This window comes from Pogoniulus pusillus, chromosome 20, assembly GCF_015220805.1.
Source record: "Pogoniulus pusillus isolate bPogPus1 chromosome 20, bPogPus1.pri, whole genome shotgun sequence".
Classification (NCBI taxonomy): Eukaryota; Metazoa; Chordata; class Aves; order Piciformes; family Lybiidae; genus Pogoniulus; species Pogoniulus pusillus.
This window is the reverse complement of record NC_087283.1, coordinates 14,885,022-14,910,248: the sequence shown is the minus strand read 5'-3', so window position 1 is coordinate 14,910,248 and position 25,227 is coordinate 14,885,022. Positions and strand designations below refer to the sequence as shown.

The following is a 25,227-nucleotide window of genomic DNA, read 5'->3' as shown; positions in this document are numbered from 1 at the left end:
GACTAGTGTTCTTTCTTACTAATTCACAAGCTGTTCCGTGAGGAACTACAGCCTTCCAAAGCAAAATTCAGTGTGTCTCTTAATTACAAAAAAACTAGGTACTTATAAAACCATAGACTACCTTTTAACCTCCTATTACTGTGCACTGTTTTTAAGCTTTTCACCAAGTTTTTTCGTAGTCAAAAGAAAAAGATTTTAGGATAATCCTTTCTACTACCTTTAGTGGTCACCTTTAAACGAATATTTGACTGATGAGACCTAGCCAGGTTTTACATTTAAAAGACACCTAATGAAAAGGTACATCGGTCTTAAATGGTCCTTAATTGGTTCGTGTGATATGTCTGTTTTGGTACTTAGCACAGGATAGAATTTCGAACAAAAGGCTTATATCTACTAACCCTTAACTCACGCTGAGCATCCCTCTCTCCCTTGTGCATAGTCTCATTGATTTTGCCCAGAGTAATTGTCTTTCCCTGTTCCACAATTCTAAACCTTTTTCTCTGTAGTTTTTATTAAAAAAATCATTTCCCCCCCCCCGCCCAGGTTGTTTAAATCCATGGATTGAGTAAATTAATTCTGATTTTACTTTACTATATGATAACAAGCTACAAAAAATACCTGCATGAATTAAAACTTCACCATCACTGTTTTAACCTTGCATATAGACTTTGAAGTAACACGTTGTGCCCTCTCAAATGCAACTCCCAGTATTTCCTAGAGATGTGAAATCAGCACATAATCTCCAAAACTCCTTTAATTAATGTCACTATCTGTGGATCAAAACTCAAGCCATTTCAAGTTGCACTGCAGTTGTCTTGTGACACAAAATGAAAGCTTTTCTAGATTTTTTTAAAGGCATGTGTGCTCCAGATGTTTCCAGTTCCCACTGCCTAGCTACAGTTGTAGTATTGGATACAAAGATTTTCAGTGAGAGAATTACCTTAGAAATCTCAGTGTATTTTTTTAAAGTATTTAAACAAACATTCAACTGGGGCAAAATTCAAGAGGTTTTTAGACTTAATGGCCCAGGATTTGATATCTCATGTATCAGTAGAACTCCTCTTTCGAATATAACAAAGTTTTGTAAAGATTTTTAATGTTTTCAGTGATTAAGAACAGTATTTCAATGGATAAATAATAATCTCCAGCACAAGAATGCTTTCTAGAGCTTCCATCCCTTCAAGACAGGCAAAGGTAAGCATGACATAGTATACAGAAAATTACTGTCAGGAGCTATTTAAAAAAAAAACTTCATTGAAGATCTTATAGACATCTGATATTGGCTCCTCAATTCAAGAAAGATGTTGAGATACTGGAACGTGTCCAGAGAAAGGCAATAAAACTGATAAGAGGCCTGGAACACAAGCCCTACAATGAGAGGCTGAGGGTCCCGGGGCTGTTTATCCTGGAGGAGGCTCAGGGGTGACCTCACTGATGCCTACAACTACCTCAAGGGAGGCTGTAGCCAGGTGGGGGTGGGTGTCGTCTCTGAGGCAACCACCAACAGAACAAGGGGACAGAGTCTCAAGTTGTGTGAGGTCTAGGCTGGATGTTAGGAGGAAGTTGTTGCCAGAGAGAGTGATTGGCACTGGATGGGCTGCCCAGGGAGGTGGTGGAGTCACCATCCCTGGAAGAGTTCAAGAAAAGCCTGGATGAGGCACTTAGAGCCATGGTCTAGTTGATTGCACAGGGATGGGTGATGGGTTGGACTAGATGATCTCGGAGGTCTCTTCCAACCTGGTTGCTTCTATGATTCTATTGTAAAGTAAGATGTTTTAATCCTGTAATTGCTATAATCACTTTGTTAATCTTAACTAGGTTTATGCTGACTGAATTCTGAAGTTTTCCCAAGCCCCTCTGCACTGAAACTCTTACTGCTTTTCAGGCCCAATTTAGTGTCCTCTGCAATTTGGCCAAAACTGACGAAGTTGACACCAGGAAGAAGGCAGGGATGGAAAGGTATTTTTTTTCAATATTTCATGATCTCACTCTTATTAAACTATGTTTTTTATCATACACATTCAACATGCATATCATGTTAAATATTAACAGCATTTGAAATTGCAAGTGAAAAAATGTAAAAAAACATGAGAAGAAAGGGTTTTCTAAACCTTCTACATGAACAGTGTGGTCTGTCCTGAGTAAAAATCAGTAACAATATTTTCTTTTGCATGTAAATTTATACCTCTTGCTATACATACACAAATTCTCCTATTCATCATATGTCACATTCACATACACAGAAGACATAATTTCTGGATCCCAAATCTGTTCAGAGATATAGGCTCTACCACCCAGATCCATCAAGAGCAAAGCAATTTCAGGCACGTCAAGACACACAGAAAAGGAGCCTGACAAATAATAATGTGGTGGGGGAAGTGTAGATGCCTCCTGGGTTAGGCAGCAGGCATTTTCAACATTGTAATTTTGGAGATAGGTACCTCAGATCCACCTGCTTCCTGAAGCTTGCCAGATTACTGCAGTTATTTTGCACAATTCTGTCACTTCAGCAAGCCAGCATGCAAATCCTTCCCTGTTGCACCTTATGTGGACACACCTGCCCAGTTCAATGTCAAGCAGAATACCGAACAATGGGAGTTTCCTGGAGTTAAAAATAAAAAGGACTACAGCTTGATTTGTCTGATTTTAGAATGCCTTCCAAGATTTCTCTTGTGGTTATCTCAAATGTTAGCACAGTTTTGTTTCTTAAGAAAGTGATTTTATAAAACATAGAGCAGAAAAACAGATCTACACTGCTCCTTTACTCCTTCACTGTTAGCTACCAGTAAGCATTCATGCATATTAAAATATCTATTTTGTATTCTAGTTCCCATCTTTTGCAAAATATATATATATATATGTTTCTCATATGCTGAAAAAATATAAACCTGAGACCTAAGGGTTTACAGAGCAGATGGATCTTTCTCATAGCCAGATAAACAGAATCAAGCAAATCTTATTTAAAACTGAATTACAAGCATTAAGTACATATTAAAGCTGGTTTAGGCTTTTTTTTCCCTGTAAATGGCAGATGCTCTGAATAATAATCCATAAAATCCTCTGAATTCTAGACAACATATTCCATAAAACTTTCACTTAAATATTTAACAGAGCTGAAACACCTGAATGGTGGTAACAGTAAAATGTTACTAGTAGCAAATGATTAGAAATAACTCAAGTCAGATTTGTTATTTTTAAAATCACTTAAGAGCGTAAGATTTCTCCCCTCAAATCTACTTCATGTAAGCTAAACAAATGTAGCTCCCTAATGAATTACTGCAGTTCCTGTTCCACAAACTGAAGTGTATGTAAATTTCTCTGGAAAAAAAAAAAGGGGGCAACATCTGCCCTTTCATGGTCAGGACAATTTAGTATGGTTACATTAAGAAAAAAAGACCCAGCAGCAATGACCTTAGCCTTTTTATCACTAGAATACCTTAAGGAGTTAAAAAAAGAAAACAAACAAAAAAAGAAATAAACAACACAAACAAAATACAGGTTAATGGAAAACTAACCATCTTTTAAAATACTGCCCCAATAGATCTTAGTTTACAGTGGATCTGTTCTGCTTAAGGATGAAGACAAGGCAAGCTACAAACTGCTTCAGTAAAAGTCAATTAACCCCTCATGCTTGCTGCTGCTGCAGCTCCCCCTGCCAGCTGTGTAAAATGCACCTGAACAGGATAACTTCTTAAGCACTTAAATGAACACTGCAAAAATAAATGAACACTGCAAAAATAATATTGACCGAGACAGTAACAATCAGTAATGCATATGCAAAAGCAAATCTTGTGCAGTTTTGTGGCTTTAAAAAACACATTGTATAATATAACAGAACCTGTTTTCCAGTCATCTCCCACCAAACCTGGTGGCCTTCTATGAACAGGTCACAACATTAATAGATGAGGGGCAAGCAACTGATGTCATTTACCTGGACCTGAGCAAAGCCTTTGACACTGTCCCACACCACATCCTGGTCTCCAAGCTGGTGAAACATGGGATTGAGGGGTAGACCACTAGATGGATAAAGAACTGGCTTAATAGCCACATGCAAAGAGTGGCTGTCAACAGATACATGCCCAAGTGGAGGCCAGCAACAAGCAGAGTCCCTCAGTGATCAGTCCTGGGACTAGTCTTGTTGAACATCTTTGTCGGTGCCATGGAAAGAGGCATTGAGTGCACCCTCAGCAAGTTTGATAGCATTAAGCTGTGTGGTGCAGCAGACACACTGGAGGGCAGGGATGCCATCCAGAGGGACCTGGGCAGGCTGGAGAGGTGGGCACAAGCCAACCTCATGAGGTTCAACAAGAAGTGCCAGGTCTTGCATCTGGGTCAAAGCAATCCCAAGCACAAATCCAGGCTGGGCAGTGACTGGCTGGAGATGAGCCCTGAGGAGAGGGACTTGGGGGTGCTGGTGGACAAGAAGCTTAACATGAGCCAGCAGTGTGCACTTGCAGCCTGGAGGGCCAACCAGATCCTGGGCTGCATCAGAAGTGTGGCCAGCAGGGACAGGGAGGTGATTCTCCCTCTCTACTCCGCTTTGGTGAGACCCTACCTAGAGAACTGCATCCAGTTCTGGAGCTCCTACTACAAGAGGGATGTGGACATGATGGAATGTGTCCAGAGAATGGCCATGAGGATGATCAGAGAACTGGAGCACTTCTCCTATGACGACAGACTGGAAGAGTTGAGGCTGTTGAGTCTAGAGAAGAGGCTCCTAGGTGACATTACTGTGGCCTTCGAGTATCTGAAGGGGGCCTACAAAAAAAGCTGGGGAAGGACTTTTTAGGTTCTCAAGGAGCGACAGGACTAAGGGGAATGGAGCAAAGTTGGAGGTGGGGAGATGCAGCCTAGACGTGAGGAGGAAGTGGTTCAGCATGAGTGGTGACAGCCTGGAATGGGTTGCCCTGGAGGTATGTAAGGCAAGCCTGATCTAGGGTCGGGTGTCCCTGCCCAAGGCAGGGATATGGTAGAACTAAGTGATCCTTGTGGTCCCTTCCAACCCTTACTGATTTTATGATTCTATTCTATGAATATCCTCAGTCTGGGAGAACCCTGGAAACAAAGATAAATCAGGGGTTTTTTAGGTTAGAGTATTGTATAGAAATTATGGATCTATTTTCCTGTAGAGCGATACAATTCAGTGAAAAATTCAAATGTCTTCAGTCAGAACTGACTAGAAAATATTTTCCATGCTAGAATTTTAATGTTAAGATATCACTTCTCTATTAAAGTTCTTGAACTGGGATGCACTGCAAGACAGCTAATGGAGACAACAAAGCTAAATGTTTTTGAAATGTTAACTTTAGTTCAAATTTCAGCCAAGTAGTATACAAATGCATTGCTCCACAGCAAACAATTTTAGATGTATAGCACTTCCCACAGTAACTCTGCACCTTACCTTTGTAAAAAAGCATTTTCAAGAAGTCATGGTCCTGCCAAACCTGATTCTGATACAAATTTTGCTTCATAAACTCTGTCAAGAATCAGCCATGATAGTATTATACTCTCTCAGTCACAAATAAATTATCCCCTCTTCTTGATACAATACAGTAGTACTACATAATAAAAAATGGATTAATTAGTCCAGCCAAAACTGCATTACATATACATCTGATCAAGGTTTAAGTGCTGATTAGTGCAATGAGTTGTCTACACTGAGCATCTAACCTGAAATATGTTAAAAATTCAGGACTTCCCCACTTACTGTAGCTTTCAGCACCTTAAATTGGCATTTGATTAAATATTCACCATTTTCAGTCTTAAAAGTACTTCCTAATTTCATCTAGGTGTTGGTAGAATGCCACCTACTGTGTCACTCATTTTCCTATTCATCAGACTCCCAAATTTCCATTTGCATTTTCATCTGTGATAGCTCCATTGTCTTCTCTGGTAATTTCTGGGTTTAGTAACATGATTAAATGATATATTATCTTGTACATGATCTGTAGTCTAAATCTAACCTCTTATAAGTGCCTGGAAGAGTCTGCATGGAAACAACAGATATGGACTAATTAAGTATTTGCTTTAATATTTTGAAAGAGTCATATTCTTCACTGATGTCTGAAACTGACCTGCAGTCATTTATTTGTGATCACACCAGAAACACCACAGCACCTGGAGACAGTTCAACAAAATATACACAGTAGAGCAAACAGATGAGGAGACTGCAATTAAAGAAGGTTAATACTATACCAGATCTTGCCAATGTATTGTTCACTACAGCAACAAATAAAAGACTTGAGTGCCTCTATTCCCTGCTGTCAAAACAGACACGTTTCAAGTCTCAGCACATACAGGAAGTTTGTCAATGAATTAATCTAGTTGGCGTTTTGCTCCTATAGAACCAAAAAAACCCATATTCTTCCCTCAGACATTTCAACTGGACTCCCATTTAGGTCTATGTGGTTTCTGCTTTGATAAATGACACCACATAAACATAAATGAAGAAATTTATTGGCACTTCTACACGTATCTCACAGCTAATGCAATTTTAAAAAGCAAGCTATGTTCTGAAACAAAGAGACAACAATTAGGAGCACTTTCTCTAAAAATTACAGATTTATCCTTGACTCTACAATACAAAGCATCCTTTCCTTGGAGTCTATACCTGGTTCACTCATTAGTCATTGTTAATGGATAATTTTTGTGCCTATCGGTATTCACAGCTGCTATTTTTTTCCTGCTATAGTTACAGTCCTCTGTAGTTTCATGTCATGCTACAGAATTTCCCACCTTTCATAGAATTAGATAGTGGTCTAAGAATTTATTATGCTTGACTTCACTTAGGATTAATTTGACCTGAAGAATTCTAAAGTACTAGTGAAGATTGCAATGGTATTAATAAATCCAGTACAGTAAACCTCTGACACAGAAGATTAGTTTTTGTCTCACTCTAAATGTAGTGGCTAAAATGTTGCTCTTGGTAATACTTGCACAGGCCTCAGTAGGGAATAAGGATGCAATTAAAAGCAGTGCATGCGCCCTACAAGATGTTAACAGTGAAAGCAAAAACATCTATACTTTCCCTGTGACAAACAAGATTCTGGTAGTAACACAAAATAAGAGAAAAACACTTAAAAAATCAATATTTTAATTTTCCTACAGAATTAGAGAAATTAATCTTTTTATTCCATTTTGAGAAGAAATAAGGTAGAATATATATGTGTGTGTATAATTTTATATGGAGAACTGAGAGCTTTAGCTATACAGTTTATTTTGGGTAGAGATTTCTGGTGAAACAAGTGAAGATGGCTTTGCACAGGTTTTTGCAGCTTGTTGACAAATAAAAATATTGATATTTCAACCTGTATGACAGTGCCAAATTGTTACACATCTGTTTGCTTTTGGAAAATACTGTCAGGGATGAGATCAGGAAAGGTATCACTGAAGTAAATTTTAAGTTGTGCCCAAGGGACAAGCAGTGTACCTTCATTTTCCGTCAACTTCTCTGATAAACTTGGGATTCAACACAAGCCAATAAAGAGGACCTTGCAATGTCCTGGCTTACACTACTACCTGACTTACACACAGGACATGGCAGTCCAAACTGCTGCCAAAGCAATTACTATTATACTTCTTCCAGGGGCCATTCTGCACAGCCAGCAAAGGCAACTTGCTGGACTAAAAGGAAGCTACAGACCCACCACAAACAGTGGATGACCAAAAACAATTAACAAAGTGCTATATGTACCTAGCTCCACTTAATAGTTAATAAAACTTATCTGCAAATACATTCTTATGGTGGGTGCACCCAAAAGTTGCTGCTGTCTGCAATTCTAGAAAGTCTTTTCCTTTGCTGTCAGTTCTTTTAAAAATAATACGGTCCTTAATATTGAGGTTTCACTGTTGATGTAGTAATGATTAGAGAGGAACTACAGGAGTGCCAAGGAAGCTTGGTCACATCCCAGCTCTCAATTTTTGAGACAATTTCTGCCTGCATATTGAGCATTATTGTTGTCTTAGATCCTAAAGTAGTAGGACTCTACTGAGATGTTGGAAATGCAAAGACATCTTTCAGAGAAAGTGGATTGTAGGTGCTAAGAAGTGGCTGCTAGCAAGTGAATGAGTGAAAGTAAAATGAAGACCTTTCAGTTTACCGAAAACTGTACTGGCACTACATTTGTCCATGTTACAAGGCCCATTGAAACTTTACTGAAAGCCTAGAAATGGATTAGAACAGAGTTCTGTGTTGATATGGATATCACAGTATCACCAAGGCTGGAAGAAACCTCACAGATCATCAAGTCCAACCCTTTACCACAGAGCTCAAGGCTAGACCATGGCACCAAGTGCCACGTCCAATCCTGCCTTGAACAGCTCCAGGGATGGCGACTGCACCACCTCCCCGGGCGGCCCATTCCAGTGCAGCCCATTTCAGTATCCAATGACTCTCTCAGTGAAGAACTTTCTCCTCACCTCGAGCCTAAATTTCCCCTGGTGTAGCTTGAGGCTGCGTCCTCTTGTTCTGGTGCTGGCCACCTGAGAGAAGAGAGCAACCTCCTCCTGGCTACAACCTCCCCTGAGGTACTTGTATACAGCAATAAGGTCTCCTCTGAGCCTCCTCTTTTCCAAGCTAAACAATCTCAGCTCCCTCAGCCTCTCCTCATAGGGCTTGTGCTCAAGGCCTCTCACCAGCCTCATCACCCTTCTCTGGACATGCTCAAGCATCTCAATGTCCCTTCTAAACTGGGGGGCCCAGTACTGAACACAGTACTCAAGGTGTGGTCTAACCAGTGCAGAATACAGGGGCAGAATGACCTCCCTGCTCCTGCTGACCACACCATTCCTGATGCAGGCCAGGATGCCACTGGCTCTCTTGGCCACCTGTTTGTAGAAATGGTAGGAAATCATCTATATCAGGTTAAATCCAAGGCAGTCAGCTGAATTAAACTATGAATTTCCTCCATGAAAAGCCCAAGCATTTCCTATACAACAGAAAGATTGAGCCAGTTTGTTACAGCAAAAGAAATCAGACAGTATTGACAGGTAAGGCACACACCAGTCCAGAGGTTTCCAAGTGTACAAGAAAAGTGTTATTAGTAGTAGGGGATGCACTTCCCAGATATCTGGAATGCAGATTAATGGTGCTGATTAACTTGCACATGTCAATGGAAAAGAGAAAACTGTTCCCAGCAGCTGAGTAAAGTTAAGAAAATTGATGACAAGGTGGTGGAGGACAAAGTGAACTTGAACCATCCCCAGCACCTAATATAGGCATGTTCTATTGAGAGACCCCTTGTAAGTCCCGCATCCTTCTCCTTAAGATATCCTATAAGCTAATTGTGGAATATGCCACCATTTGTCAGTGGACAGCTATATTTCTAGAGCATAAGAAAATGGTTTTTCTTCCTTTCATCAATTGCTTTCTCCTATTGATTTTGCCTTTATTCAAGGAGAATGTATGCACAGGGTCAAAGCAAATGATTAGTTCTGTAAAATCTCTCAGATTGCTGAATTAAAATCCAATTGGGAGGAGGAGCGAGAAAAACCATGTGTCAGCAAGGAATTCAGATTCCAATTCTACCAACGTTTTCTCTGAAGAATGTTTTATTTACCTCATTTTTTTCCAAAGAAAAATGCTCCCTCAAAATCACAAATTTAGGAATCCTTTAAAAGAGTCAGGGTAGGTCAAAGCATGTTTACTGGGAAAGCCTAGTATGTCTCTTTTTTCAGCTTCTACATAATTTAATTCACATGCAGTCTAAAAAAAAAAAAAAAAAAAAAAGGTTAAGTTAACCTTTCCCAGTAGCTTTAGAAATTTCTAGGAGCCTGACAGAAGTTTGCATAGCTGACATTTTTAGGTTTTCTCTTCCTGAAAGACAAATTATGGCAACCATTTGTTTACAACTGTGCAAGTTTTAGAGCTACAAAACCAAGAGTCCTTACCAGATTCTTTTGCAGCAGTAACATTTTCCAGCATGATGGAGAGTTAGTGGCAAAAATGTCCAATCTGTTACTAAGCAGAACAGAAAACTCTCGAATTAGAGATCTTCCAATATTAAACTAGAACTGATTAATCCTAATACAGAAGAGAAAGACCACTACATAGAATGCATTGATTTTTAGATAAAAGCAGGACATATCTGAGGAGGAATGCAAGAATAAGAAATTGTATTCCTGGTTAGAAAAAGGCAATGTAGTAATTAGCTTGGTTATGGAGTAAAGGTGTTTAATGAAATAACTATTAAATACAAAATCTAATCCTAATGCATGTAAACGCTACTGAAAAGAGTGACGCAGAAAAGATTTTTCAGAACTGTCAAAATGTGTAGTAACAGGGGAAGCAGCCTCATTCTGAGGAGAGACCAGAGAGTCCTGTTAACTGTATCAGGAATACAGTCTTTTACAAACATTTGACCATGTACCCTGGGACAAATGCCATTTTAGTCACTCCTGTACAAAACTGCATATGAAAAGGAAATACAAACAGCATTTTGTGGAACTTATTTGGAGATCAAGTCTGAGAGACCAAAGACAGAGGGTAAGACACCTTTTCCCTCCATATATTCTTGTGAACTATAGGACCCATCCATTGTATAAGTGGAAATTAGATTGTGTTCCTCCATAATGAGAACTCTGTTCAGTGGAAAAACCAATGAATCTTTTTGTAAGGAAGCCCTGTGTCAGCTTGATCTCACGTCTCCCAAGTTCAATAGAAAAGATGAAGATGGTGTACCATGGATCAGCCAGGAACAGATAGTGCAGAAGTATGGTTCTGTGGCATGAAGGAAAGGGATATCTTTTTACTGAATAACAGTTTGGAAGAAAAATCTGCAAGAATCTATAACCTCACTGAGTTCTATTTCTTGCTTGTCCTATTTTTCCTCATCATTTATATGCTCCTTTAAAGCAAGACTTACAGGCTCTGTGTAACACTTATTATGACCTGATGAAGTTGCTTTGTGAAGTGAGAGAAAAGAGAGAATAGCAAAGGTTACTAAAATAGCTACATAGGCTATCATTTATTTTCAAATAACTAATCTTGCACTTCAAGTCATCTTCAAAAAATGTCATTTACCTAAATTATCTAAACCATTCAGCAACATATTTAAGCTGGTACAGCAAAAGCTTTCCTTAAAAAAAAACCAACACATATTGACCTAAGAAGTACCCAGTCTTTATTTTTTATAGCCATTCTCAAGGCAAAATCAAATCTTTAGTAGCTACCTCAATGAAACCCACAGTTTTTACTATTATCCTTCCTTTAAGTCACTGGATACTGCAGCTTCAAAGGCTGAAGAACCATCTAACATCATCATCCTCTAAATCTGTATTCATTAAGAAGTTCTATACCTTGCAAATCTTTGTTTTCACCCATCTGAGATAGATGGAGACACAAATATAATGTGATAAACTATAATTTTATTTTCTAATGGTACATATAATGTAATGGGTAGTCTATAAGAATACATCTAATAAAACCTGTCATAACGAATGACAACATCATACAATATTATCAGTGACCAAAGGCAAGAAGCAGTAAGTTGCCTTTCAGTCACCAGATAAGTCTATTTATCAGCATAGCCATGCTGACTACAAAAGTGCTTTATTCAGACAAGCACTAAGGAATTTTTACTGTTTTTTCACCAAGATCTTATGACTATTATTTTCACACTGCCATTTATTTCACTGTCTAGAGAAAGTCATAAAGACAGTACTGCATTTTGCACACATCCTGTACTTGTTATTTTATACAAACACCTACAAGCATATAGCAGATGAAAGAGGCAATCCAACACAAATACATTTTCAGAAATGTACTTTACAGGCCTAAAAAAGCTGGATAGATAGAGAAGATGGCAGTAGGTTGTCTGTTGTCTACCACCCTCCTGGAAGTTCTGATGCTTCTCAGGAATGTCTGGGATGCCTTTAACAGCCCCATAGGCTGTTCATGTGATGTGCAAAACCTGTAAATTCCAGCCTTGCCTGTCTTTTTAGTTTTCTGCAGCATTGTCTGAAAATATCCATTCTAATGTTAATCCCTTGAAAACTAGCCTAAACTAAATTTACATTTTTTTCCAAAAGTAAATCTTATTCAACTCAGTACTATAGATTTGGTTATTAATATCACAAACCCCAGTACGATCCTGGAACTACTGAGCTCCATACCAAGGGTAAGTTACAGTGACGCAATTTCATTTTCAGAATTCACTTACTCCTGACACTAGCATTTGTATTTACACGTTTTCATTTTGTAGAATCTTTCTGCAAAAGAACATATAACAGTTCTTTGACACGTCAACACCTATATTAAGTTACTTTAATACATGTTTTTTGGTCCTCTCAACATCAAAATTCATGGCCTTAGTGCTAAGGGTGCTTATTCATACCCATATTTAAGTAGAAGAATCACACTTTCTGCATTAACTTAGAACCATGTGAGTAGGCTCATAAAAATGGACGGTATGACCATATCTGGAATTTACACAAGAACCTATTCAATAAATCATATTCTATCCTCACTGTAATATCATCCTCCAGAGCTTTAAAGTCTTTCAAGTGAAATAAAGATGTTGCTATAATGACAGTGAATGTAATGAGATTAAATGTAGTTGGGAGTCAAGGTAAATGGACTTACATCAGAAAGAATGTAGTAACACAGATTCTTATAACGAAGACAAAGGGCATTGCCAGCACATTTTTGCTACATTTCTTTGGCAAAGTAAGGCCACAGCAGGACATGCCATGTAATATGGATTCTGCACTCCTTTCAGTATTTTATGTTTAATAAAACCTGCACACTTTAAGACATAAAGGAATAGCTAAAAAGAAGGGTCTTCAATAAGCATTGTTATCTACAGTAACAACCTGTGACTTCCTTAAAAAACATGTTTACTGAGGAATCAAAAAAACATAATCTAAGGAATTACATTAGAATTGGGAATTGTTTTTTTGTGTGTGTGTGCATAATCAAAATAATCAGTGGAAAATTCAAGGCCTAACCTGAGGTCTGTCCAACAAAAGGCATACGTACAGATCTTCCCTAAACTTGCACATTATTATGCAGACCTTTATTCCAATAGTTAAACCCACCTGACCATCAACTTTACTTTGATTCTGTTACTTTTAACATTTTCAAAGGAATATATTACTAATTTTGCCCTGTTTAACTTGAGATTCTACTTTCAATACATGAAATTAAGAGATGCTCAGGAGTCTTGTTTACCGCAGAGGTCAGCAAGACCACAAAATGTTATCATGTAACCAGCAATCTTTGAAATAATATTACCCCAGACATTATATTAGCTCTAATGCAAACAATGTCTGCCCTAAGGTGCTCACCTACACAGGAAAATAAGCAGCAAAATATGACAATTTGCATAATATTGAGTTCTGATAAGTAAGATTATTTCTAGCTATAGCAAGTCAAACACCAGAGTTCTATTTCTATAAAAGCCATGGTTTAGTAAACATAACTTTCATAAAAATTATTGACTAGATATTTTGCTGCAATTATTTATTTTGGCTGTAATAAATCAATAGTTGCTGAAGATGAGATTTTTCAAAAATAAATAAAAGGATTTACATGAGAATTTCACCTCAAAATCACCTAATTAACTTTAAAAACAATAAATCCTAAAATCTGGAACTTTTTCTTAAAGGACACATTTCTCAAAGCTTCAGATGCAGTACCTTCCTCAAAAATGCATCAGTACTTGTACATGAAAATTAGTTAGCTCTGAAGATTTTCATACATGTAATGATCACTAAAATCACTGGGGACTGAAGGCACATTACTGCATCCCTTAATAAAGTTTGTAATTTACGTGCCTAAATATCCTTGTCAATCTACCTGACCAGAAAGCAAATTTTTGGGTAGACTTCTCTCAGCCAGAATAAAAATGGAAACAGCAATACCAACTTAAGTGAAGCAAACAGTGGGACATGGGCACTGCATGATATGTATTTATTTAGTAGCTGCTTTTTAGATTAGCAATATGCTAATATTTATTATTTTTGCAAAAAGACCTTAATTACTACATAAAATCATTTCATCATTAAAAGATGGTAGTTCAGGCTTAACAGATTATCATCTTGTAATGCTGCTGCAACCACGGAGGAGCATGAAATTAAAACCTTCCCATTCAAGTAATGAACACTGTAATGTCATTAGAAGCAGTTAAAAACTACTTTAAATCCTACCTTAACTTATACTGATTTGAATAGCAAACAGAAGAAACCAACTCAAGCCTCTCCACGTTTCCTTCTGTTTTCACCTTCTGTTTTTCTCCTCTAGCAACACTAGCACAACAACTGCATCCATCTTCTGCAAGACAGCTCAAAATTTCATTATTTTTTGAGATGCTGCAAGACTCTACAGGAATTTGTTCCGCATATCCAGATGTAGTGTCTACAGGTTGTTATGGGCTACACTGGTAACACAAAAAAAGGGCAATTCATGTCAGCACATCATACAGTAAATCCTTCATCTATATCTCAGCAGAGGCTGTAATTCACACAGACTTATTTGGGCTTGTTACAGAAGCCTATTCTGCGTTCCTGGAATAGCCATCATTTAAGATTAACCAACTATTATCCTGTTCACAGATTTTTTTTTTGGTATTAAACAGGACATTCATTAGTGCATCCCTTCTTATCTATGAAATGAGAGCCAAGAAGATAATTTGGCAAGGCTAGTGTAACTAGAGTATTTTGAGATGAAAAGTATACAAGCATTGAAGCTCAAGAATGTGGACAGAACTATGAGAACTTTCTAAGCTGCTAAGTAAGACAACCCAACAATGTTCCGTTCAAATAATGTACCCAAATACATCACAAATATTGTCAACACCATCAGAACTAAGTGACTTTAAACTGTGTAACAGCACAGCAGTGCTGAAGTCCCTGTGAGAAAAGTTTTTTATGTAAAACCAACTGGCAAAGTCTAATTCCTCTGTTACATGCCTCTTCATTAAAACTTGGCTTGCTGCTGTAGGGACCCTCCTCTTGTGAAATGCTGTTGTGATCAAACCAAATCTGAAGAAATAAGATTACAGAAGTGATTACCTACTTCCAGTCCACATTTAAGTGACATTTCAAGTAGAAGAATATTGCAGAAACTGAAGAGGACTTTTGTAGCGGTACTTACATATCAGTTTACGGGAAGAACAAAGATTTTATCCTCTCTAGAGAACCCTTACTGTTCAGAGTGTTTCATAATAACCCTTATACTTTGAAGCTGTGAATTAGTGTAGGTAAATATTAACCAAGAAGCAGCAGTACAATTTCAGAATTCAAGAAGTCATATAGGAAGCTCTGTACTAAAATATTCAGGTAACAAGTGTAAGGAAGGAAAGTGCTGTATTGCTTAAAAGAGAGTACGGTGATGAAATATTTCTTGTTAAGGAGTTGGACTCTCACTTGCTGCAAAAAACCAAACTGTAGGAGCTCTTTAGAGGTAGGTGACACTTAATTTCAGAACAAAGTGCAAGATTTTCTCCACAGCTTGCCTTTCTCTCAGTCTGGCTCTTGTCACTCCTCACAGAAAACTCTTCAGAAATTTAATTAAGCAACATAAATGCTGAGAAAGTCAGAAGAGGGGCAAAGGCTGGACTATTCCTTTATTTTTGGTTGTTTGTCAGATATCATAGCAATAGTGATCAAATAAAAGTGAAGATTAGATCAGACAGAATGAGAAGTTGGAAGTGACTTTGTGTCACTAGTGTTTGCTTCTAAGAAAGTGTCAACAAACAGACCCTGTTATTACTCTGTTCTGACTGAATAAACACTTCAAAATTCTGGTGTTTTGTTATTTTTTAAGCAGGAAACACCAGCATTTTTTTTTTATTCCACAAAAACTAAGAGTCTGGGAGCTACACTTGAGCATTATTGGGAAACCAGCATGTGGAACAACCATCAATAATAGTCATCAATTGTGTTTCACAAAGAGAAGAAGAAAAAAAAACACCCAACATAAAGACAGAAAAGAGAGGAGGCTATTCAGTACATCCCATGTTGCTTGGTGTGAGCTTAGCTCATTTGTATATTTTCTCTCTTTGGAACCCAGTGAGTGTTTGTTCTATCCTCTGTTATCACTATTATCTCGACTTTAGTGGAATATGCAGTTTTTCAAAGCCTTAATATCACACACACCCTTTTATTTTAAACTGATGGTGGCAATTGCCAGAAAATAAGCAAGAAAACTGATAAAGAAATCACATACAAAAGAATGTAATCTCCAGTACAATCCCAGGTTGACTCTAACAGGACATCAGTAAGCAAATATCAAGAAAGAGACAGGAAGTTCAGAAGTCACCTGCTGTGTACAAGATTGGAATAATTTTTTTAAGAATTCAAAAATTTTTATAAATAGATGCTTAATTTTGCTTATATATTTTCTCCTTTCCTTTACCTCAATCTGCATTGTGAACAGGAGAGAAACTGGCAGCACAAACACCTATGGAAAATGATAACTAGTATATTATGGTGTTGTTCCCTCTAGCAGAAAGGCAAGATACAACTACAAAACACCATGTTTAAACTTAAAAAGGCTGCTTTTCAGCACACACAAAACATGAAGTGTTTTGCAGTATAAAATACTCTCAAAAAGTACTTCAGTAAGGATCAAACAAGTCATCACAGTAAGAGAACGAAATGAGAATTCGTAGCTCTCACTTTGAGCATCTCAACTCCTTCATCTCAGGAACAATTCCACTTTGTCTCTCCTACAGACAAGAAAGTCACTGGCATGCGTTTGCCATTGTTTGCAAGAATAATTTTAGACTCATATATAAGTGTATGCCTGATGGGAGCATTCAGGTGTGTGATCAGAAATTTTCACTCCAAAGAAACGGCAAGAATCACACAAACTAAAACCCTATGTGCTTTAAAGAGCTTGTACTGAGCTTAAAGTTTGTTGCAGGAATACTACAAAATTAAATGACAAATCCTGATGGAGCTAGCATAACATCTATATGCAGATATATGTGGGTTAGTCCCTAAACCAACACAGACTCTAGTGGTCCACTAACATTCTGAGAAAACACTACAAGTTTTGTAGTGCCTCTAATGGTGGAGATATCTTATTCTACTCTCAAATGACTGATTTTCAGTTTGGTTAGGTATCTGTAGATATTTTACATATATAAAAACATCAGCATTAAAAAAATGCTGCAGCATATTTCAAATGCTGATGTAATTTATCTGATAGCTACCTGTTCCTTGAGTATTCAACCTGATAGTGCATGCTAGAAAAACCAACTAGCAAAATTACTTGTGGCAACTCAAAGTTTTTGGGTTACTTCCATCCCTCCGATATCAGAGGGTGAGGACTGTTTCTCTTAAAGTAACAATTTTGCCATTCATTTGAAATTATTTCAAAGATGCGTAGCAAAGTTCTTATCTCAATTTTCCACATATTCAGAAATAATTTCTGATTAGCTAAAGAAAGGCATTGGCTCCTTCTAAATATTATTACAAATGAGATGTCCTGAGTACAAAGACAAGAGTTACATCTGTTAAAATTTAGGAAAAATCAGGTCAATAACAGTAAGCTGTAATTAAAATAGATGATATTCATGCTGTCTGTAGGTTCATGTATTTGGCCTTTTGTCTCTCTCTTTCTAGATACTTCTGTTGAATTAGAATGAAATCCTGGAAGCATGGAAATCACACAGTTTTGGGATGCATTTTAGTGGTGGCATATTTTGCTCAACTTTGTTTATTGCATAGCTTTCATAAGTCATTTATATGCTTTCCTCCTGTGTTGTGGGCTCTCTATCTGCCCTGCTCTGAGCAGTACACCTTGGATACGAAAATACAAGTATGCTGGCCTTCAAGTCAGAGTCTGTTAAGCATATCTGAAAATGACAGAATAAAATTCAGCCCCACACTCACTAATCTCTGTGTTACTGTGGAACTACAGAATCAAGTGTCACCAGTTTTCCAGCCAATTGGAGAAATATCACATTATTTGATTTAAAAAAAATTACAATTTCCCTCACTCCTTCCCCCAGGAAGAACAAAATGAAGTGATGTCTACAAACCCATCATCTTGAGCAATCAATTGAGGTTAGCATAACATTGCTAATTATTTAATCTTTTGTATAGAAAATGTATGTTTGAACAATGATTTTTCCATAATTGCATTATATTGAATTTGTTTCCTAGGATAGCTCCCTGCCAGTCTCACATTAATTATTCAAGCAAGGTCAAGTAAAAACAGAAAATGGGACACAGGCTGAATTGCATAGAGGGAATTCTAGTTTTTCATCATCTGCAGTTCTTTAGAGTTCTGCCTTTGTTGTGTGATTTGTAGACACACAATCATTATTGTTCCAGGAGCCATATGGTCCAAAGGGACTGCAGAAGGGAACGCTGAATGTTTAGAAGTGAGATGCTGAGTTCCTGTATTCTGAATTTGTTTCTTAGGGAATAGCCACACATATACATAGAACACACACACACAAAATATTTCCATAGTGAATAAATCTCTTCTAGATTGCATAATTCTGTGTGTTTTGCTACATGAACAACAAACTAGACAAATAATATTTTGAAATCTATGAAAGATTTTCAAATAGAAAGCTTATTCACTATTTGCATTAATATTCCTTATGTAAAGCAGGACAGAAGCAAGCTATTCTATACAGCTAACATACCTGGTCTGTCACTAGTACGTTAATTTCTCATCTGAATCTTTTCTGTAGATTTCCCGAATGAGCTAGGATAAAAGCATGAATATGAGACTAAATTTATCCTTAGTTATGAGTTGAAATAATTACATGGTATCATTTATGAATTACAATAAGTATTAAAACTTTACCTGTTTTTATGTGTGATGTGTAATTGAACATATTTAGCATGTTATGTTATCTGCTTCAAATAGAAATTGCACAGAGCTTTGATCTCTTCAGTACATTTCCAACTGAAAATGTCATTACAATAAATCAAAGTTAATTCCTCTGAGTGACAAAGGAAAACAGAACTAAGCAATAGTAAAAGATTCTTCTTTTTTAGGAGCTGATTCCTATGCGTAGCTCACACTAACACTGTAATCCTTTTGATTCAATATGCACATTTTTCCTTTTTGGCAGTGCCAAGCTGTGCATTCATCATTGCCATGGTTTCACACATGTGTTTGTATACTCATGTAGGTACAGTATTTCAGACTTGCAGCAGATAGTTATACCTGTTATGAAGTCAAAAGCAAGAAAATATGCTATTTCACAGTCTTTGTGATAGCAAATAAACCAATTCAAGAATATTTAAATCTAGTAAGTGTATAACCTCTTAGGTGTATAGAAATGATACTCTGCATGTCACTAATTTCTTATACATCAAACAATGAGCTATAATTAATCATGAGAATAATTGACATGTGTTCCTCTCATGTCTTGAGTTGCCAAAATACTTAGTCTAACTTATTGGTTAGCAACTACTGTTGATTTCTTGACCACGTATTATTCTGGGCCAGAAGACAGAAAACAGAATTCTATTCCTTGACAGTAAAATCCAGTAAATACTGCTTTTATATATTAACATAGGCTGCCAATTATCCTAACTGCTGAATTGCTTGTGGTTTGTTTTTTTTTTTCCCCACCCTAGCTAAATAAACAATATTACCTTGAATACATCTGGAAGGAGATGGATAACCTTCACCTTTCCAGTGCTGGGCATTGGTTTAAGAATATGACTGAAATTCAGCCAAAGTGTTTGTTACTCTAAGAAGCTGTTTCTCAAGAAACAGAAATTTTGTGCAAGGATCCTGCTTTCTGCAGTCCCCATTCTTGTACAGGACATGCCTGTGAAACTGGCACCGTGCATAACTGATTTTGCAGGGAAGTCTGAGAAGTCTCCACCTAATCAGCAGCAGTACAGGTTTGTCAGTGCAGAGTCAATATCGACAGCAGTTGTGCTAGGCTCACTGACTCTACCTACCCTACTTCCAATGAGGTAATAGAACAGAGGGCGGATGTACATGGGCAGAAGGTAAAAGGTGCAACTGCTGAAATACTGTAAGCAGACAACTACTTCAAGTTGTTTCCTTTACTGTATCCTACACATTGTCTTGGTTTATTTGGGTTTTTTAATACAAACAGAAAGGTTTCAAATAATTTTGATTATTTTGTTCTCTCTCCCTGAAAAAGGTGGCCTCAATTCTATGTTCTTGGGTACTATTGTGACCCTTTACATTTGTATGAGATTAGGAGGGGAAGCAATCCATGAAGATAGCAACGGTAAGCACGTTTCATATTCCAGGATTCAGGAGTAGAAACATTATTATGGGTCAGCAGGCATCCAGCAGAAGGCGAAACCATATATAATTATGTCATTTTCTCTACAGAGTAGCCGTCTAAGAATGCCATACACAGGACATCATACACATAGTGAGAGCCTGGAAGAAAAAATAGTGCTGTTCTTTTGTACCTTCATCTCCGGTGAAGGCATCTAGCTTTACAGGGACGTCAAATTTTCTTTTAAAATACAGAACTAAAAAGTAAATAAATGACAATAAAAGCAGAACTCTAATTTTACATGGGAAGTGACAAGACTTCCAGAGTGTGCGAATGATGTCCATGCTTATATTAGGAGCTATTTTCTTGCAGCACCTACTACAGAAGAAAAAAAATTTGTCAGTATTTCTCCTTTGAACTAAGCAAAAGAAATAGTGCTTTTCAAGGAATATCTCAATATCAAGTTTGGTTATATTTTCTGCAAACCTTAGAACATGGTAGTCTTTCTAATTCACCTGAACTTGCAAGAACTGAACTTCACCTTCTCGATAATTATAAAAATTACCTATAGATAGAAAAGAAAACCCCAAATTGTGAACATTTCAATAACTGATAAATTGTCATGCCTGTGCAGCTCTAAGACACAGCAGGCAAACTGGCTGCTAGCACGAAGAGCCACTACAATACATCATAACTCTATAATAATAATAATAATAATAATAATAAAAAATCTTGTTCAATGCACTATATAAAGTGACAAAAAGGTTTCCATTTTGATAAACAGTACAGAAAATATCTGTGTTCTGGGCTGGAGACAGAAAGAAGCTTCATTCATTTTGGTTGCTCTCATCTGCATCAACACCAACCAAAAAAAAAAAAAAAAAAAAATCAGTGAAGTACAGGGAAAAGAGCACGTAAAATGTCCCTCATTTTGTTCTTCATTTCTCTTAGGTTTAGCCTGGGAATAATGAGAGAATTATAATGGCGCAGCTTAAACCCTTAATGATGTTTCTGCCAGAAGCAGAAATACATAGGAGTATATGGCTGCTACAGAGGCAGTTCTTTTTTAAAAGGAAAAACACCCGTTATCTGTATAACAATGGTGCTGAGCTATTCTTGGTCGCAAAGAAAACTGCTCCAGGTGTACATCTCAGTATACACTAACTGATGCTTGGGGTCTAAATAGCTATAAGGCTGACTTCACAAACAACATATCAGAATTTATGGCAAAAGACCAAAACATCTACCCCACCTAACAAGTATGCTTGTGTTCCTAAACGTGAGTAGAGTGCCTGCTCTTTGGCAACAAATATGAAGTGCTGTCAGTGAGCAGACTTCTCCTCCACCTGGCTCAGCACTGACATTTTGGACTAGTCTCACTGAGTTTCTAAACCTCTTGATCTTGGAGCAACCCAAGAGCACAAATGTTTACAAGCATTTTCTCCATTACATTGTCAAGTTTCCCCCTTAAATACTGCTATCAGAAGAAAAAAAGAAAACTCCTTGTAGTTTTGAAAATACACTGTCTTAATGCTTTTAATCCTTGTTATTGTGTCACTGATCAATAGACCTAAATGCCATGCATCCATAAAACGACAATGTTTGATTGCAAAACCTTAACTCACAAAGGTTATCACTCACATCTTACACTCCTGGACATGCCACAGCAGAGGCAATCCTAACCTTACATACATCAGCCTTTATCAGATGAATGGAGATGCTGAAGGAGAGATGTTTTTGCATTCTTTTGTCTATCATGCATGACTGGAGCAACAGTTCAAGGCAAAGAGAAGACATTGAGACAGTCTCCTTAAATATCTTTTCCTCTTAATTATGAAATCTCCTAGTGACTCTACTGTCCTGGTCAGCAGCCTCACTTAACTGCTGATGGATACTCACTGATTCTATTATATAATTATCTGCTTATTATATTCTACAAATCAGTCTCTCTGGTTCCTGATCATTGGAGAAGCAGAAGGAAAAACAAAATAGGGGCAGGAGAACAATTCACACACACACACTTTTCTCAAAGCTTATTTACAGAGAATTTCTAAGAATTATAATTGTGTAAAGTCAAAGAACTGCAAAATATAAGAGTGCTTCCCCACTAATTTGCCTGTTTATTAGATGAAGAGGCTATTTGAGCTCCCAAAGACTAGCCAATTTTCCACAGTTAGCCTGAGCACCTAGAGAGAAATAACAGATATGGATATACAAGTATAAATTAAGAAGATTTTCTACTTCATACTATTTTTCAGTTTATCATTAGAACCAAAATCAAAGAATATTTAATTTTAAAGGCATTTAATATCCTTGCAAGTGGCTCAGATTATCGTGATAAAGCTAACTGCATATAGACGTGTATGGAAAGACACAGTCTAGTTGAATGTACCACCTACTCTGACAAGAGTTCTCCTTTGGGAAGTCATTCAACCTTTTTCTTTCCTCACTGGCAAAAAGAGCAAACCAACTTGACTTAATGTGATTTTTAAGAGACAGAAAAGAAGTGATTTTACTTATCAAAGTCTGACATTTTGATTCATATTCTTCTGAGTAACATTGCCTATCATACATAATTTAAAAGCTCATATACATTCCAGAGAAAGATATAAACTACAGTAGTTGGACAGAGAAAATAAACATGTTAAGTCATATGCTGAAATATTTTTGAAGAATTGGGTGAGACTGCTATCAAAAGTAGCAAATTTTACATGGTTTAAGCAGAAGAATTAGGGCACAACAAATTGAGAGCAGCATATTACAGTTGGTGCAGCTGGCAACATTTTGCTGCTTTCAGAACATGCTTTATGTGATGGAAACACCCTGTCAAGTGTCCCAAGGGTGTTTACAGTTTTGCTTCAAACTGTTGCAATGAACAAATAAGGTCAGATGTCCTTTATCATTTGTGCAGCAGTGAGCATACTGCCAGTGCTGAATTGGCAGTGAACAAGACGTTTCTCCCATTATTCCTTATAGGAAGACTCAAGTTCAGTCAAGTGAGTTTTAAAAAAATTAGAATTCTTTCAAACATGAAACTATCTTTAACACAACTCAAGCAGTTTGCAGGCCATCTATGTCTGCAGTTAAAAGCCTTGATTGTCTTCAGAGAGATTTTGATTCCTATACAAAATGAAGAGCTCCTTAGAATAGCTTGTCCACATACCTACCAGGTGAGCTACAATACATGACAGCTTTTCTTTCATGCTATTTTCCAGGCTTCATTTCTAAATAGCAAAGATCTTTTTGTTGTGAATGGTGGCTATGTGGACAATGCTCAGCAGGTCGGTTTCTATTAAATTTTGCATTTCTATTTTTCTGTGATACCATAGAGTTGAAAAGACACTGCAGAAAGCAGACTGAAGCACCAGGCATCATCTTACACTTGTACTGGTTTAGATATCTATTTTAGAGTACACTCCCTGTACCATTCTAAAATTGGTTTGCTGGTCTGCAGCATGTTTATGATTTGCATGTGTTTATTCAGAGCATCTTCATTTAAACTGTTGACTGATAAGAATGTTGAACCAAAATTTAACAGTGATTATTTTCTTAATTTGCTTGAAATTAATATTTTATGCAAATTATTCAGAAAAAGGAATAATTCTCCAAAATTAAATTACACTCTTTGAAAAAGAATTACAGCCAATTTTCTTTCAAGAATATAGTTATTGTAAAGTTGTCTTCTTTGAAGATACAGGAACTATTTATCTCTGTTGCTTTCTTGCAGAGATGAATTAATTTAGTTGTTTAGAAAAATCTTTTCACATGTATCGGAAGCCTACTCATTTCTTTGTTGTTTTTCCATTTTGATGATACAACATAAGCTATTTTTTCCCTGGATCCTGACACCTAATTGCATTTTCAGAACCAACTCATTTGAAAGAATTGAAATCAATAGCACAATTCTTTTCAATGGGATGAATCTATAAAGCTTTTTTTCAACATAGTAGATTAATCTTTTTGATAGTCTCAATGTCCTTAACTCAGTAAGAGATAATGGTAGTTGCATTTTGTTAATTAGTCCTTGAGCAAATACTTTTGTCAGTTTTTAAGATTTCAAACATAAAAAAGGGATAGGAATTTTCGTTATGCAAGAGTAAAATATCCTTATTCGTAGGCAAAACATTTTAATTACCATATATGCAGTTTTCACCAAAGGTTCTCAAATAGTCAAAGGCAAGTACGCATTATAATTTATTTTTACAGACAAGGCTAAGGAAATTGAAAGACTAAAGTCACAACGATCTCTTGACAAAGATTAACCTGAAGGATATTGAAGAAGTCAGTTGTTGGCATTGCATAAACAGCATCTTTGCAAAAACAACAACAAACAAACCCACAACCAAACAAACCAAAAAGCAACCAAAACAACCAAGCTTTCCTACCGTCTTGAAAGGCCAAGGAGGTCTAAATGTGGAAAGACCCACAAAACCAAGAGGAGGACCAAGTGGTGGAAAAGGTTGCCCAGGGAAGTAGTGTAGTCTGTCCTTGGACATTTTGAAGACTCAGATGAGTAAAACCCTGAGAAATCTCGTCTGACTTCATCAGATCTAACACTGCTTTGAGCAGCAGATTGGACTAGAGATTATCAGGGTTTTCTTCTGATCAGAAATATCTCGTGATTCTATAAAAACTCTTCACTTTTATTATTTGCTCTTACAGCTCAACAATATTTATCAAAGAAGATTCACCTGCAAAGTAAATAAAATGGCATCTGCAAGGTTGTTGTGCTCATATCTACATACAGTACACCTCTACAGTAGGTCATTTTGATCTGTGATGCAGACACACATGAACCCAGGCTGGGGTTTCTTTGTTTGTTTGTTTCCATTACTGTTGCAGTTCCCTTAATACCGGCTTTTGGTTAATAACCTCACAAATCACTATTCTAGAGACAAAGTCTTTCAAAGAATTTCTTAAAAGTTTTAAAACTGAGAAAGCTTGAAACTATTGCCCCAGAAAGAAACTAGACAGACCCTTATAAATAAACTCATTCTGCAGTTAAATTCCAGCTATCTCTGGAAACATGAAATAAGAGCATTCATCTTTT

General features: G+C 37.0%; 1 long non-coding RNA gene across 3 annotated transcripts in view; it reads right to left on the bottom strand.

Moving 5' to 3' along the window:
- Positions 1-25,227, bottom strand: part of LOC135184503 (uncharacterized) — a 109,629-nt gene that overhangs the window by 8,728 nt on the left and 75,674 nt on the right. Inside the window, exon 3 of one of the 3 annotated variants that reach the window (XR_010306062.1) lies at positions 9,889-9,958. The exons of 1 other annotated variant lie outside the window; for it this stretch is intronic. This is a non-coding gene — a long non-coding RNA (uncharacterized LOC135184503). Of the gene's footprint in view, positions 1-2,441; positions 2,603-9,888; positions 9,959-25,227 lie in introns of all 3 variants that reach the window. One more of the 3 variants, XR_010306061.1, reaches the window with a different exon arrangement.